This window comes from Esox lucius, chromosome 15 (genome assembly GCF_011004845.1).
Source record: "Esox lucius isolate fEsoLuc1 chromosome 15, fEsoLuc1.pri, whole genome shotgun sequence".
In the NCBI taxonomy this organism is placed as follows: domain Eukaryota; kingdom Metazoa; phylum Chordata; class Actinopteri; order Esociformes; family Esocidae; genus Esox; species Esox lucius.
In genome coordinates, this window is record NC_047583.1 from 545,138 (window position 1) to 555,602 (window position 10,465).

Here is a 10,465-nt window from a genome sequence, read left to right on the forward strand (position 1 = left end):
TGCCATTACTTTTCTCTAAATAAATGTTTACCCAGTAGTCATTCCCCCCCAGAGGTGATTGTTAATGACTTTACTTCCTAATGAGTCCTTAATTAGTGACATTGATTAATTTAATAAAGGAAATATTGTACTGCTTACATACAGCACAATATTTTCTGACAAACAGCTACTAAAACACACGCGTGATTGTACACCCCCACACTCACACGCACACACACACACGCACACATTATTATACACAAATACATAAAGATCTTACTCTAGCCCTGTCCTACTCACAAATCCAATTGTAATTTTTAAGTCAAACCTCATCCCTTCAGCCATTTGCTTCATAACCCTGTAAACAGTCGGCATCAGGTCAAGTGTACTTGTTATACTATACAATAATTGTGATTTTTACAATATAATTTATATGTATTTATACACAACACACATTCGGGTAAAACTTATTTGTGTGCGGATGTTCACGATTGCCAAGGTGCATTCGCATGCCTGGGGATTCTGCAACGTTTTGACAACGTTGGTGGTTCTGGAGCAAAACAGAAGCGTGAAAATCTATGCATATCTTGATTTTTATATACAACAATGTCAATACCCTTTCGAGAATATGCCATATATTTTTCAACAATGTTTTGAAGCAATTAAAAACATGAATAAAACAGAAAAAACTGAAAAGGCTAACACATCCTTTGATTTTGGGTTATGTTAATTAATTAATCAATTATTAATTAATTAATTAATGACTGATTAATTGGAATGACTGAATATATGACAGACCTTTAGAGTGTAATGTAGAGATGTAGCCCAATCATACTGAAGTAGAAAGCAATGGTTTAGAAACCCATTCAAAAGGCACTGTACACAACCCCTAAGGTAAAATGTGAATTCCAGTTTTGGCCAGCTATGTAAACTCACACTGATTGATCCCACAAAAGGTGTTCAGTTGGTTATAGGCTATTCCTATTTGTTTTCTAATGCCTCTTAACATGGAAGTAAACAGATTACCTTACTGAGTTTGAGTATTCAAAAAGTTATGTTTTTTAACGGATTACATTTAAAAAGTAACCTACCCAACCCTGCACACACACATACACACACACACATACACACACACACATACACACACACACATACACACAGGTCTTTGCAAGATTTTTTTTTTATTTCCTGTCGTACCAATGTGTGTTCTCAGTCAGAACTAATTAAAGTGTAAATACCAGTTCAGCTTCACAAACAGGGCTAATTGCTCATTTGATGCTTTGTGTCTTTTGTTAGACCTCCCAGAATCCCCAGTGTGTCACCAGTGCCTCACAGTCAGCCTTGTCAGGGAAAACAAGGGCCGATGAAGTGTGCCTGATTGTCACTTATGTTGGTTTGGATACAAATAAAGCAATTATAACATTTGTATTCGATGTTAGCATTTCTTATAGGAAATCAGATCACAATTAGCTGCCTTGCTATGACGGTCTGTTTAGTGGGTGACATTGGATGACAAAAACCAGTGGGAGCAACTTTACAAACAAGCCCCACATTTTCTTTCTTTTCGGTTTTACAGACACAAGTTGTGAGGATGGATCCAGATAAAACACGTTCAGCATTTAACAACGTGATATTAGAAGCATCCGGAAGTTTGGAGTTTGGAGGAACTTCAAGATTCATTGCTGCTTATTCATTAAACGTGCATACAATAACATTTGATCTTAAAATGATTGTATCATTTCACCAACAGAGCTGGTATTCATCAATATTATCTTTGTCGTATCCTTGTGATCAAACTCACATCTGATCGGAGACCATGTAAACCAATGTCAAAAAATAAGACCATGCATGATTCACAATAACACAATAATTATCATAAAAAACAACCATCATACTAGCCTCAGTGACAACAACCACAATTATAATGTTAATAGGTAAAATAAAATAAGATGATGAGGAACACATACAAAACTATCAAAATATTGACAATTGTATCACTAGCATATTAATGTATTATTTTTTTATTTCACTTATTTCTGCATCTCTAATTTCTGGGTACATGAGACTCTCAGTCACAAACTTGCAATACATCCTGGTTTGGCAAGCATTTCGGTAAAACAAGCAAGCTGGTAAAACAAGCAGGTTTGTAAAACAAGCAGGCTGGTAAAACAAGCAGGCTGGTAAAACAAGCAGGCTGGTAACGCAAGCAGATTGGTAAAACAAGCAGCTAGTAAAACAAGCAGGTTGATAAAGCAAGCAGGTTGATAAAGCAAGCAGGTTGATAAAGCAAGCAGGTTTGTCAAACAAGTTGGGTCATAATGACTAATTAGTTAAATTACTGTGTCTTTAGTTAAATTAGGTTAGCTAGTAGCAGCTAATTTGGCTTCAATATCGCCCAGCTAGCTTGCAAATAATGTTGGCAAAATTACTCTTCTAAACATGGGGTATCTAATGAATGCAATGTTTGATAAAAGATCGGCTAATATTGTACTATAAGCAATTATAGAGAGATCAACTTCATGTACATTCATTTATTGTAGTCGTGTTCAGTCAGAAAGCTGTCAAGTTAATTGTGTATGTGCGGTTTGCTGCCTTCAGCTCCGTGTGTGCGCAAGCAGCACGACAACCACCTGTGATGCTGAATAAGAATTACTGGCCTCTCTTATCCAGCCTACCACGACCGCAGCCTCAGGACAGCCAATAAATACATTTTTGCTGCAAATTACAAAGCGTCCTTGAAGACCGACAATTTTCACAATCATTATTGATGATTTTAATGAGTGTTAAAATAATTTTTTGTGGGACCCTTCAGACTTAAAATAATAAATATTATGGGGGGACCCTATAGACTTACTGAGAGTCTCAGCCCCCCCTCATTTCGAACCCTAATCGTAAGTCTCTCCCCACGTTGGAATCTGAGGGACATTGTCTTTTAAAATGTAACCACGCACTTGGCCTGAGTTATTATTCTTAATATGATATTTGAAGTGAATGTTTGGTTTGTCATCACCTAAAAAAAACGTTTTTGTGGTCAAACAACAATAAGAAAGTTCTATCCTCCATGTTTTCAGTTGTCATCTGCAAGCCATGGAGATTTCATCAGGCATCATCCAGTGGTTTAGACACAGATGGAGGAGTTTATGGTCCTGCTGTTCGATATGGTTGAACTTGCCATGGTCATGCAATCCCCAATATAAGTAGAGTAGACCCTCCAGAGTGACTGTTTATGTCTTCCCCCACATCCTTCTCAGTGTTGCAGCAGGGCAGGTGGGGTCCAAATACATACTAGGTTACCTCACAACTCATCTTACTGGACAACAGAAAAATACCACAAAAAGTGTCCTGGCAAACATTTCTGGGTTGAATGAGCAGTGAAATGAAAAGCTGAAGGGCTTTGGGTTGAAGAGCATCAAAGGACTCAGCCTCGATCAACAACCATCCCAACGCCTCTGTGTGGTTTTGATGTAAGGCCATTTCCTGCTGTGAAAGACCTCCAAGTTGTCACGCTAGACAAATTGGGTAAAAGTTGCTAAACTGTTATTCAGTGCAGCCAATTGTGCAAACATCAGTGAAGCATAACATGCAGTATAATTCTGCTCCCTGATTGGCGTGCTTCATTCTGATTCTTGTGTGTTTTGTGAGATTTGTCCGGTAATTACAAAATCAATGCCGTCATGACTCAACTTAATTCCTCACCATATCCGTAATATAACTGACATATACATGTACTCTGTGTCTTTTTTTGGGATATCGCCATTCAAACATTCGTCTTGCCTAAGTATTTGTCCTGGTAAATGGCCATGCCCTGATTGTGTGTTATATGTGTTTGAGTGTGCCTGCTCCTGTGTGTGTTTTAGGCTTCCTGTGATGTCTATCTCATAATGAAGAGCAGATGGATGGGAAGGGAGCACGATGGGAGGGCTGTAGAGTAATGGGTTATTGACCTCTGGGTCGGATCTTAACAGCCACCAGCCACAGACCAGGTCGTTGCCTCTCTGCCTGCCAAACTACAGAAGAGGAAGAAATGCACAAACAGGGCAAAACATTTAAATAAACTGTGAGGTTCTTCTTTTAAGTAGCGACTCTATATCCTGTTGGTCTTAATCCACTTCAAAAACGTTGAACTGCCTAGCAAATATGTACGCCAAAAGAGTGTCTCTGCTTTACTTTCGATGGAAACAGAGAAAACTGTAGTACAAAATGTTCTGGAACTTTATTGTTAGTCATCAATGAGCTAAGCTCTTCCTTTGAGGTGAGTAAATTGAAGACAACCGAGGCATTTGTGAAAAAATTATGTAACTGTGGGTAAACACACGAGGCAATACCTTTGCTCATATTTAGCAAAAATACACAAGCGCACACAGACACATACACACACACTCACACAAACGCAATGTCCAGCTGTGGGCTTTATATGAAATGAAATTACAGTATATATATTTTTACATAACATTTCCATGTAGCCTTCTCCTTTTACAGAACTCTCTTAAAAAGCCCAGCATATGGTCTTTTTTAAAATAAATTATTGCAAATGTCTAGGCCACAAATCATTGTCAGTGCTATACATTTCATCCTGTATACCAGGGTGTTTCCCTGGTTTGTTGTGTAGAATGAAAGGATATTATACTTTTCTTACCCAGCACCAAGGTCTGGCAGTGATTAGCTTGCCTGGAATGTTTAATTGACCATATACTAAAGTAACCAAACACCACACTGACCTCATCTGAAAAATATACCTAAGTTACCAAACACTACAATGACCTCACCTGAAAAATATACTAAAGTTACCAAACACCACAATGACCTCACCTGAAAAATATACTAAAGTTACCAAAAACCACAATGACCTCACCTGAAAAATATACAAAAGTTACCAAACACTACAATGACCTCACCTGAAAAATATACTAAAGTTACCAAACACCACAATGACCTCACCTGAAAAATATACTAAAGTTACCAAAAACCACAATGACCTCACCTGAAAAATATACAAAAGTTACCAAACACTACAATGACCTCACCTGAAAAATATACTAAAGTTACCAAACACCACAATGACCTCACCTGAAAAATATACTAAAGTTACCAAACACCACAATGACCTCACCTGAAAAATATACTAAAGATACCAAAAACCACAATGACTTCACCTGAAAAATATACTGAAGTTACCAAACACTACAATGACCTCACCTGAAAAATATACTATAGTTACCAAACACTACAATGACCTCACCTGAAAAATATACTAAAGTTACCAGACACCACAATGACCTCACCTGAAAAATATACTAAAGTTACCAAACACCACAATGACCTCACCTGAAAAATATACTAAAGTTACCAAACACTACAATGACCTCACCTGAAAAACATACTGAAGTTACCAAACACTACAATGACCTCACCTGAAAAATATACTATAGTTACCAAACACTACAATGACCTCACCAGAATAATATACTAAAGTTACCAAACACTACAACGACCTCACACCTGCCCATCCACCACTGAAATTCCATAGTTTTAGAAAGTTTTAGAATATTAGTCAAAGGCCTGGTATCTGAATAGAGTGACGCCTGCTGAAGTTAGCCCACCATTTGAACCATACAGCGGTGGGGGTCACAGGAAGCAGCATGTCTCTAAATGAGCTGCTCTTAGTGGTGCTGGAAAGGATCTGTGATTCTGATCCACTCTGCAGTCCATCACTACTTCATCACAGAACAAATGGACACAGCTGCTCAGTCTCGCTAGACCGCTAAGTGGCTGGAGTAATTCGGCCACTGGGTCCTGAGTGCAACATAATGATTGTATTTATGTTGTCTGTGAGAGATGCTAAAAGGTCAAGATGATGTGATCGTGTGATGGTGCTGTGAAGTGTGTGTGTGTATGTATGTGTGTGTGGGGGGGGCAAGTGAACAAACACCAAACCCCCCACAAACAGGTGATGAATCCTCTTAAGAAAAAGTCTAGCTAAGACATAGACATCTCCATCAGTGGCTGCGTTGAGACTGTGTTGGGTCAGGCTGCTGTGTTGGGTCAGGGGGCTGTTTTGGGTCAGGGGTTGTGTTGGGTCAGGAGTTGTTTTGGGTCAGGGGGCTTTGTTGAGTCAGGGGGCTGTGTTGGGTCATGGGGTTGTGTCGTGTCAGGAGTTGTATTGGGTCAGGAGTTGTGTTGGGTCAGGGGGTTGTGTTGGGACATTACTCTGCTCTAATGAACCACAGTGCACCTTATGTCCCAATGCAATCACTTGTTTGGCCCGTAATTACAGGTTGTAAATTATTCTGATTAGATTGTGCTCATTTGGCTTGAATGATGAACTGATGCTTCATATTCATCATTAACGTCCCAGATAAGGATGGGCGATTAATGGAGTGGATCATTGATTCAGACCAGGGTTTACAGATATTACTGGGGGATATATTGTAGAGAATAAACTGGCTGCTATTCCAACATGACTGAGAGTCTTTGGAAGTTTGATACATTTTATGTAACAACTGTGAAATGTAGGATTTACCTTTGCAGTGCAATTTCTTGACTTAGGTCAATACATACAGGTAGGTCTGTAAATAATTGGAGACTGACATAAGTTTTGTTATTTTGTCTATTTATTCAAATATATTCAAGTTACAGTTAAATAATGAAGACGAGCTTAAAGTGCAGTCTCTCAGCTTTAATATGAGGGTATTCACATCCAAATTGGAGGTTTTAGGAATTACCCTCTTTTTCAAGCCACCAAACGTATTTGTCCAATTGACTCAAAAGCTGTTGCATGGACAGGTATGGGCTATTCCTTCGTAATTTCTTCATCAATTAAGCATGTAGAAGGTCTGGAGTTGATTCCAGGTGTGGCATTCGCATTTGGAAGCTTTTGCTGTGAACCCACAACATGTGGTCAAAGGAGCTTTCAATGCAAGTGAAACAGGCCATCCTTAGGCTGCGAAAAAAGTTAATCCATCAGAAAGATAGCAGGAACCTTAGGAGTGGCCAAATCAACAATTTGGTACATTCTGAGAAAAAAAGAACACCCTGGTGAGCTCTGCAACACAAAAAGACCTGGATGTCCATGGAAGACCACAGTGGTGGGGGATCATAGGATCCTTTCCATGGTAAAGAAAAACCCCTTCACAACATCCAGCCAAGTGAAGAAAACTCTCCAGGAGGTAGGCATATCGTTATCCAAGTCTACTACATTGAGAAGACTTCACGAGAGCAAATACAGAGGGTTCACCACAAGGTGCAAACCATTCATAAGCCTCAAGAATAGAAAGGCCATTTTTAGACATTGGCAAAAAAACATCTAAAAAAGCCAGCTCAGTTCTGGAACAGCATTCTTTGGACAGATGGCACTACAGTCAACCTGTACCAGAATGATGGGAAGAAAAAAGTATGGAGAAGGCTTGGAATAGCTCATGATCCAAAATATACCATTATCTGTAAAACACGGTGGAGGCAGAGTGATGGCATGGACATGTATGGTTTCCAATGGCACTGGGTCACTAGTGTTTATTGATGTGACAGATGACAGAAGCAGCCGGATAAATTCTGAAGTGTATAGGGATATATTGTCTGCTCAGATTCAGCCATATTCAGCAAAGTTGATTGGATGGAGCGTCACTTTACAGTGGGACAATGACTCAAATAATGCTGTGAAAGCAACACAGGAGTTTTTAAGGCAAAGAAGTGGAATTTCTTTGAAGTTCTGCAATGGCCGAATCAATCACCTGATCTCACCCCAATCAAGCATGCATTTCACTTGCTGAAAACAAAACCTTAAGGCAGAAAGACCCACGAACAAACAACAACTGAAGACAGCTCAAAATTGCTATTCTTATCAAAAGTTCTAAAGAAAGTTATTTTCCCACATTTCCTCCTTTTTAAATTAAAATCATATTCTGGATAAATTCCAGTCAGGTTTTAGGGCATGCCATAGCACTGAATCAGCTCTTCTTAAGGTGTTAAATGATCAATTGTTGTTTAGGGGCAATGGAAAATTTGCCATTTTAATTATTCTTGATCTTAGTGCTGCTTTTGACACGATTAATCAGGCCATCCTTCTAGACCGTCTTAAACATTCACGGAACTGCTCTAAGGCTATTTACTTCATATTTGCGAGACAGGACATTTTCTGCAAATATTAGGAAATGTTTCTCCTCTTCTGCATCGATCACCTGTGGGGTACCTCAAGGCTCTGTCCTAGGCCCTATCTTATTCTCGTTAAACACTCACCTAAAGGATTATTAGGAACACCTGTTCAATTTCTCATGAATGCAATTATCTAAACAACCAATCACATGACAGTTGCTTCAATGCATTTAGGGGTGTGGTCCTGGTCAAGACAATCTCCTGAACTCCAAACTGAATGTCAGAATGGGAAAGAAAGGTGATTTAAGCAATTTTGAGCGTGGCATGGTTGTTGGTGCCAGACGGGCCGGTCTGAGTATTTCACAATCTGCTCAGTTACTGGGATTTTCACGCACAACCATTTCTAGGGTTTACAAAGAATGGTGTGAAAAGGGAAAAACATCCAGTATGCGGCAGTCCTGTGGGCGAAAATTCCTTGTTGATGCTAGAGGTCAGAGGAGAATGGGCCGACTGATTCAAGCTGATAGAAGAGCAACTTTGCCTGAAAAAAACACTTGTTACAACCGAGGTATGCAGCAAAGCATTTGCGAAGCCACAACACGCACAACCTTGAGGCGGATGGCCTACAACAGCAGAAGACCCCACCGGGTACCACTCATCTCCACTACAAATAGGAAAAAGAGGCTACAATTTGCACGAGCTCACCAAAATTGGACAGTTGAAGACTGGAAGAATGTTGCCTGGTCTGATGAGACATTCAGATGCTAGAGTCAGAATATGGCGTAAACAGAATGAGAACATGGATCCATCATGCCTTGTTACCACTGTGCAGGCTGGTGGTGGTGGTGTAATGGTGTGGGGGATGTTTTCTTGGCACACTTTAGGCCCCTTAGTGCCAATTGGGCATCGTTTAAATGCCACGGCCTACCTGAGCATTGTTTCTGACCATGTCCATCCCTTTATGACCACCATGTACCCATCCTCTGATGGCTACATCCTCGAATCATTTCAAATTGGTTTCTTGAACATGACAATGAGTTCACTGTACTGAAATGGCCCCCACAGTCACCAGATCTCAACCCAATAGAGCATCTTGGGGATGTGGTGGAATGGGAGTATCGTGCCCTGGATGTGCATCCCACAAATCTCCAACTGCAAAATGCTATCCTATCAATGTGAGCCAACATTTCTAAAGAATGCTTTCAGCACCTTGTTGAATCAATGCCACGTAGAATTAAGGCAGTTCTGAAGGCGAAAGGGGATCAAACACAGTATTAGTATGGTGTTCCTAATAATCCTTTAGGTGAGTGTATGTATTCATTCAATATTATGTATGTGGTCATTCAAAATACTGTATGTGACATTCAATATGCTGTAAGTGGTCGTTCAATATGATTTATTTGGTAATTCAATATGATGTATGTGGTGATTCAATATGCTGTTTGTGGTGATTCAAAATGCTGTATGTGGTCATTCAGTTTGATGTATGTGACATTCAATATGTTGTATGTGGTCATTCAAAATGCTGTATGTGGTCATTCAATTTGATGTATGTGACATTCAATATGGTGTTTGTGGTCATTCAATATGATGTATGTGTTCATTCAGTTTGATGTATGTGACATTCAAAATGCTGTATGTGACATTCATTATGATGTATGTGGTCATTCATTATGATGTATGTGGTCATTCAATATGATGTATATGGTTATTCAGTATGATGTATGTGGCCGTTCAATATAACGTGTGTGACATTCAATATGCTGTATGTGGTCATTCAGTTTGATGTATGTGATCATTCAATATGCTGTATGTGATCATTCAATATGCTGTATGTGTAATTTAACATGATGTATGTGACATTCATTATGCTGTATGTATCATTCAATATTGTAATGTAAAAAAACATTTTTTAATCCAATTTCACATGTTTAGTGAATATTGTTTTCAGGTGCTTGTGGCTTGAATGATATGGAAGGGAAGAGGGGGTGAGAGGCTGGAAGAGGGGGATTAAGAGGAAGAAGGATAAAGAGGGACTGATGGAGGGATGCAGAAGAAAATATAGGAGATATGGAAGGATTAACAGGGAATGGGTGGAGGATGGTCTCAGGACGTAGGTGCCTGTCAGTTGGCTTCTAGGAAGTAGGTTTGTCAGCCAGTGAAAGAGATTGCTGGATGGACATCTGTCTTGATGTTAGTCTGTCCATCAAAATTAATAGTCTCCCCTCTCCTTTTTCTCCCATTTTTATTGCTCTCTTTATCTTCTTTCTAGTCCCTTTGCTCTCTTTTTTAACTCTCTTTCTCCATCTCTCCAACCTATCCCTCACTCCCCCCTTCTTTCCCAAAATGTCTTACTAGCTCTCTCCAGCTGTCTCTCTCCATCTCTCCAGCCCATCCC